This window comes from Hemicordylus capensis, chromosome 3 (assembly GCF_027244095.1).
Source record: "Hemicordylus capensis ecotype Gifberg chromosome 3, rHemCap1.1.pri, whole genome shotgun sequence".
Lineage (NCBI taxonomy): Eukaryota > Metazoa > Chordata > Lepidosauria > Squamata > Cordylidae > Hemicordylus > Hemicordylus capensis.
The window spans coordinates 174548059-174555997 of record NC_069659.1 but is presented as its reverse complement, the minus strand read 5'-3'; the positions used below and the strand labels follow the sequence as shown (position 1 = coordinate 174555997).

Genomic DNA, 7939 nt, shown 5'->3' with positions numbered 1-7939 from the left:
TTACTAGTAGAAACTTGGATCTGATTAAAAAATGCAGTTATGCATTCAGCATAGCCCAGGGATGATTCATACATGCATGTATAATACTTGATTTCTCCCCACTGGCTGGTACACACATGCATGCCCAATCACTCAGTTTCTTTATACTTGATTCCCATACAGTGGATAATTGGCAGTTGAATGTGCACACCAACTCTGCTGAAAAGCACTAAGAATTAGTCAATATGGAAGTTCTGTCTGAGGCTTTTAGAGATGGACAAACTTTTCAGAACTTTTTTCAGACTAGTCTGGCAATTCAAATCCTCACTTCCTTGGTACAAACTGGGAAGCTCTCAGATTATTTGTCAAGTCAGTCAGAGGTGATCTTAGAGAAGATTCCCCCTCACCTCCATTTTCCTTATTGGTTTTGATGGGAAAGAAGAGGAGGAGGAGGAGGAGGAGCTTTCTCCCATCTCACTGTGCAGCACACCAGGAAAAAAGCAGCATGTCAGAGCGACCACGAAGGGGAAATGCCTTCAGGTGAGTCACCGTGCCACTGCTGTTGCTATCCTGTCATGCTGTGGGTGGGGTTGGGGGAGCCTCAAATTCCTCCATGTGCCACCACTGCTGCTTTTTCTGCTGACTTGTCACTGCCCGAATTTGGACTCTGTGTAGAATGGTTCTTCAAATGAGCAGCCCTTCCATAAAGAAACATGCTGGGAGGATGTTGGGACGTCTGGGAAAGATGACCAGGTGTGTGTGCTGTCAGCACATCCTCATTCTTGAGAGGCTGGTTTGGGGATGTATTGTCTGTCTGAACGGGCCCACATTGTGCATAAAAGCCAAACAGAAATGAAATACAGAAGTGTGGAATAACATACACACTCTCTCTCTCTCCCCGCCTCCTGCCTCCAGCTTGTGAAAACACATGAGCATGTGGGTACAGTTTACCCCCTTGACTGAAGTGTGTGTGATAGGGTTACCAGGGGCCTGATAAAATTGCTTCATGCATCACGTTTGGCCCACAGGCCATCCCTGTCCTTGATCTAAACCTGAATCCATTCACCCGCTCCCAACCCTAGTCTTTAATGGTTTTACAGAACATTAACACATTTAACTGGGTAGTGATAATATATTGATGGATGAACTTTTCTAATATGTGTCCTCAAGCTGCTGGGTCCTGGCCTTCCTCTTGTCTGCCTCACTGTACTTTGCCTCCTAGCAACTGACATTTCTTGCCACAGCAATGTAGGCATTATTTCTGAAATTTTGCATAAAACTTAACTATTAGGATCTCATTTGACAGTTACAAAGGCCCTATTTTCAGTTTTTCAGAAGCCTGGAAAAAGGAGAGAGAGAGAGAGAGAGACTGTTTTGAATTCTGTCTTGAATATTGAAAGACATATTCAGATTTAATCATGTTAGCCATTGAACATGATTTTACCTTTTAAAATAAATGTTGTTATTCACCCTGAGCCTAAGGGTATTTTCACACAGTCTGGGGCAGTTAAGTGGCAGACAAAGACAGAATTGAATTTGCTCCTTGCTGATTCACAATGAACCTGAGTCAGCTCAGCTCTGATTTAGGATGCAGCAAATCCCCATAATTTTCTGCTTCAGAAGCAAAAACTGCGTATCTGCTGTTACAGATACATGTCCCGAATAATAGGCTTGCAAGAGGTTAGCAGTGGATACCAAGAAAATGCAGTGGCTTAATTGTGCAGATTGTTGTGCATGTGATGTGCAATGGCAATGCAGATTGACATGATTGTCACAAACTGCTGTTTGTGTTGTGCTGTTTCAGTGAAATACATGAAGTGCACTCCAGACTTTTGGATGTGCCACAATGGTTCAGATTGGTGTTGCCTTTTATGCTTTGAAAAGAGTAACATGATGTTCATTTGCAAATAATAATGTGCCCGTGATGTGCAACAGTGATTTAAAGCAGCTTCTGCTTTGAAAAACAAATAGAATGTATGCGTTTGCCGATGAGTGTCCAAAGCATGCTGAAAGGTAGGTAAATAGGCACAGGAGGACTGGGGAAGGAGAAACCCTGGGCAACCTTGTAGTCAGGAGGACTCAGGCCCACTGACATTCATTTCATTGAATCAAGCATGATGGTACCAATCAATCTCATTTTTAAAATGTTTTAATATTTTTAATTTTTAATACGTAATAAAAATAATAAATATTTACATGTATTCAAACACCAGTCAGTGACAATGATTTCAATGCTATTGATTTCAAGAGCATGGTCATGACTAATAAATATTTACATGTATTCAAACACCAATCAGTGACAATGATTTCAATGCTATTGATTTCAAGAGCATGGTCATGACTAATAGAAGACTATTAAGGTCCCGTCCAACTCTAAAATACTATGATTCTGTGGTCTGGATGTTGCCCCAACCAACCAACCAACCAACCAACCAACCAACCAACCAACCAACCAATAAATAAAATATTTTCACATCCCATGTTCAGCTCCTAAAATCAATAGCTAAGCAGAGCTGACATGCAGTATCATTGTTCTCAACCACTCTGCAGATTGGCTCTGAACTGACTTCACCTGGATAGATCGTGAGGCTATTTACATGGTCCACCAAAATCGGGCTAGGGGAGCTTAGCCTGATTTCGGTGGACCGTGAGAACCACCAGGCTCACAGGCAAGCCCGGTGTCCTCCAGGCAGTTAACCCGCCAAACTACCCCTCTGTTGTGGACGGTCATAACCCATCATAACCAGAGGTACCAACTCAAAAGTATGGTGAAATATATGGGCCTGGGTGACTCCATGTTATATCAAGAAATGAAATCAAACCTGAACTCTGGCATACTGTTCCCTGCTCTGTGAAGAGAGGAGGAACCTGGCACTGTGTTGTTAAAATTGGATATGCAAGGGAACAATGGAGCCAGGTCTGAATGCTGAATGCTGCAATCCATATGCTAATACCACTGGCTACCAAGTGTCTGTGGAAGAGTCTGCCAGGGGCTGATTCCCCCCACCCCCTTTTTCCTGTTACAAGAAGTCAGTGTTAAATCCTTGTCAGTAATTAACTGTATTGTCTCCATGGAAGTTCAACATAGCCAAATGGATACAGAGATAATGCTTGTAGATTTTAATTCTCACCTCACTAATGCTACAAGTCTCACACACGTATGTTCCTCTAAATATTCTCTTGTTTTCAATTACAAGAAAAACACTGGATAAAGGTACATATGTAATTGTTGTCTCACACAGAATATCCTGAATCCCCTTACTAATTCTTGACTTCTTAACACCGTTTCGACTGGCAAGGATGCAAATATGCAGATTTGCTGTGGGTAATGCTCCCAACCCCTCCCTTCCTGAGCGCACGCAGTTTACAGAGATGAAATCCAAAGATATCTCTGGACTAGCTGATATCCTGAATAATTAAGATTTTGTTCAGAAGGTGGCAGGAAGTTATCACCTTTTTGGACGTACAGGAAAAGAGGAGATTTTTGAATAGATCCTATTCAAGGATCAAAGAGAAAATGACTATAAGAATGAGGCTTTTGAGACAGAGAGTTGAGCAGTTCTGTGCCTACGGGCATTCTGCTCACACGTTAGCATTCTTGTGCCTACAACAAGATCTGCTCACACGCTTTCCCAGAGTTTGCTGCAAAGCCGCAGGGGCTAAGCAGGAACTCTGCCCGTGCTCAGAGGCTATGACTCTCACTGCGCAGTGAGAAGTCAAGGCTCCCCAGCCATGGAGCTCTCAGCTATGACCTAAAACAATTGCACAACTCCTGTCTCCGCCAGCGCCTCACTGCTTCAGCTGAAGTGATTCGTCTCTCTCCAGCCTCTGATCCTGGTAATATGCTGCTCGGAACCCCCTTTGCCCTTCCTCTTTTATTGCTCCCTTCTCCGTCCTCCCCTTTTCCCTTCTACTAATCTCTGATCTCCCCCAAAACCTTATCAGCCCGCAGCCTTCCCCCCCCTTTTCTTTTCTGCCTATATTTGAAAGGTATTAGACCTAGGAAGATTTAATTGCACGCACATAAGCTAATTAGGCACACTGGGTGGAAAATATGGGTACTGGCTAGATGTTCTGTTTTAATACTGTTAGCAATTCTGCTTTGCTAGGTTGTTGTTAAGCCTTTTATGTTCAATAAAGCCCATTGAACCCTTTCAGGAGTGGTTTGATCTCCTTTCCTCTTGCGCCCAGATCACACATGGGTCACCATATAAAGAACTTGATGACATTGTGGGCCAGACCTAATTTTGTATACTAGCTAATGAGCATATTTGGTGTATAAATCAGGACTGGTCTGCAACACCTCCCCTGAAACCGGGTTTGCGGAGCAAGTGCTCCGCAAACCCGTATTTTTTAATCATGAGTTGGCGCGGCTCCGTGCCACAGCAACTCACGAGGAGACTCCCGGCTCGGGGGTCTCTCCAGCATGCCCTGTGCACTCGCGCAGGGCATGCTGGAGCTTCCGGGGGCCGCACGCCCCCCGAACTCCCCAGCCCCCGCTGGCTCTGTGATGGAGCCGGCAGTCGTGTGGGCAGCTGCTGCGGCTGCCTGGAGCAGACTGACTGCTTGTCTGCGGGGAGAGCGGGTTTAGCCCACTCTCCTTGCAAACCCCGTCATGGCTCTTCTCACTGATCGTGAGAAGAGCCTCCATGTGTGAAATGGCAGTTAACATTTCCACAAGTATAGGAACTCTTGCATATTATTTCTACATGAACCTTAATATTTAAAAGGATAAATGCTGGGGCTGCAGCTTGTTGGGATTGACAGCATCTTCCCTGAGAGTTGGGCTCCCTAATACTAGGTATATAGGGACTGGACCTGGTTCTTCAGCAAGATTTATTTATGGAAAAGAGGCCCTGTTTTTTTAACAGCAACATAACAGGCAAAAATCTACAGGTGATACTGTTACTATGTTTGCATACTGGAAAACGTTCATGAGATAATCCCTGCCAGTATCAGCATTTAAAGGCACAGAACCTCTCAAAGCTACTCTTTAACATAATTAGACCAGGCTAAAACTGATTTAACAAATCTTTCAGTCTTCCAGGGGAAGTGGAGAATTGAATTGGTGTGAAAATTCTCAGCATCTCACCAAACTACCAGTTGTAGGCAGTGTTCCTTCTAACGGATTCCCAGATGTTGACTACAACTCCCAGAATTCCCAGCTGTAATGGCTTTTGCTTGGGGATTATGGGAGTTGTACTCAACAACATCTGAGAATCCCTGTTAGAGGGAACACTGGTTGTAGGCAGGGTTGCTACATTAATCCAAAATAATCCTTGGGCACAAGTGTCAAAGGGGCAGCAAGGGTGCAAATGTTAAAACCCTACTTTTTTGACTGGGATTGGAAAGTGCTCAACAGTGAACCTTGGCGGCTTCATTTCCCCCTATAGCATTCTTTGCACAGAAGAGGGTCAGGAGCACAGAACATTTCACAGAAGAGGGTTAGGAGCATTTCACCTCAGTAAACACAACCAAATCTGCGAAATAAATATAATGACAGTAACACAAGTGCAAATGAGAAATGAAAATATTGATATTTTTATATTAGGTGTTTACTTTGTTTAATAACTTTATAAAATGTTGTTTAAATACAGTTGGATTTGGGATGTTTTAATTTTTTTCTTCTATACTTGGTGTCCCCTCTTGCTGCCTTCAACAGATCTTTTGATTCATGACCACTTAGAAAGGCAGCAAATTTGGAGCAGATTTTGCTGAAGGGATTTACTGAGCCATAGAGAGAGAGCCAGCCTAGGTAGGTGGTGCCAGAGGAAAGGGTAAGCATATGGGGCGTTTATACATTGACACCGTGTAGCTACAAAGCCTGGAGAGATTGCATCTGAAGAATGGGTAAAATTCATTAAAGCTATCTTCCTGCTCAAATTCCTGGGCATTTAGTATCTAGGATGGTATGTTTCCTACATCCTGAACAGGACATCCAGTTCCTGTAGTGTTTAGGCCAATTCTGGACATGTGGCAAGTTTCAGGATTATTTGAGGAATGCATGATACTCAAAATAATTTCCATTTGTACTGCTGCTGCTGCCACTGCTACTTATATACCACTTATCAACAAAAAAAAAGTTCTCAAAGCCGTTTACATAGAAAAGGAATAATGAGATGATTCCCTTCACCAACAACAGTCACTGGAGAGATGCTGTGCTGGGGTTATATAGGGCCAGTTGCTCTCCCCCTGCTTAATATAAAGAGAAGTTTGTGGTGTAGGTGTGCAACTCAGAGGTGGTCACATCTTTATTGTTGCTTGCTGGTTTTTTTCCAGTTGAATCCTGGTACTGAAAACCGATTACAGGGAAACATATTCTGATCATGCTTATTTGCAGTTAAGTCCCGCTGGGTGTAATGATTTACTCCCAGTAAGTATGCATACTTGGGCTTGGCTGAAAGTAAATCCCAGTTTTCTGTTTTCTTACTCATAACCATAGATGCGATTCTAGAGCTGGGAGGTCAGCAATGGGTCATCTGGCTCAACTTATCTAAGAGTAGGATTCTATTCCAGCTTCATCTGCAGTATATACTTATTCATTCTCCTGGTGAGAACTTGGTCTTTGTCCATATTGGATGATTAAAGTTTTGGTTCTGGTTTAGTGTTGTGCATGATGTTCCTTTAATTTTTCTTATTTGCCTTTTTGCCTCTAAGCTTTGGGCCAATAAACATTTATCTATTAAGGACAGCATCCAGTCATTGAAAGATATATTGTGCACTATAACCACATTAAATTACATGACTTCTAAGAGGTCAGATAATTGCATTATAAATATACAACTTGCTTATTAGCTTCTCTTTTCCCCCCATTTCAACATTGATTTTCAGTGTTTTACTAAATGGCTGTCCGTGTTCTGGCAGCAGGGCTGCTGGGGAGGGTGAGTACACACTTAAACAAATAATATTCAAGTCTTTGTTATTAATCTGTACTTCTAAATAAGCAACATTAATGAAGTCAATGAGTGATGAATAATTGAAGCCTACAGGACTGATCAGTTTAATAATGGCTATAGGCTTATAAACTGTCTGCTGCCTCCTCTCTAGGAAAATCTGCTCACTCCTGACCAGCACCACAAGGGGGATGCTTCTGATCTTTTTTAGAATGGCAAATAAGGGAATGATGTCAGTCTATAAAGTTTGTTTTCTCTGCTCTCATTATCTGTAGAGCTGTGGTGAAAACAGTTTTGCAGTTATTTGCTTCATAGGTGGAAAATTACAGGTATCATATGGGCACTTGTAAGTTTCCCCCCATTGGGCTAATACCAGCTTGAGGGAGGAGATTTTAATCAGGAAAATGGCATGAGGAGGATCCTCCCTCCATGGCTTTAAAAAATCCTCCCTCCATGGCTTAAAAATAATAATAATAAAGCTCTTGGAGATTCTATTCATGTGTCTCCCACACATCACATCTAGTTGTGCCTTATTCACAATGCTTGCTCTCAAGGAAGAGCGTAACAAGGTATCATTGTTGTATCAAGGTGCCAAGCTGACGTGTCTTTCTACTTGTTTATTCCGTCATACAGATTAATGTACAGAATAACCTAGTTTTGCTTCCTCTTTCTTAGGTTGTGGCAACAGTTCAGTACAAATAAGAACAGAAACCAATCCCAGCATCTGCACCACATGACAGATGTTGAAATGTGATGGTTTAGTTTTTCTGAAGGCTTACAACTACGAGGGAAAGAAATATAGAAGCATTAGTCCTTTATAGAACTAGTAGAGGCAGAGTGGAAGAACTAGTAGAGGCAGAGTAGTCCTTTATAGAACTAGTAGAGGAAGAGTGGGCTTGGAACACAGAGTTCAGATTAGGAGGTAAGAAAGCTGGCTGTTGGCCCATCTAGGCCCTGCTGTCTGAGATCCTGTAACTGAAGAAGCTTGGGACTGAACCAAGAAAGTTATACATGCAGCTCACGTGCTCTCCTTCTGAACTATGACCCCACCCCTACCCAGTGGAAAT

At 42.7% G+C, this 7939-nt stretch overlaps 1 long non-coding RNA gene across 1 annotated transcript; it reads left to right on the top strand.

The window, feature by feature from the left end:
- Positions 1–425: 425 nt before the first annotated feature.
- Positions 426–7696, top strand: LOC128352490 (uncharacterized). The gene is made up of 4 exons (XR_008320446.1): positions 426–519; positions 5642–5734; positions 6811–6860; positions 7548–7696. It is a non-coding gene; the product is annotated as an uncharacterized LOC128352490 (long non-coding RNA).
- The last annotated feature ends 243 nt before the right edge of the window (positions 7697–7939 follow it).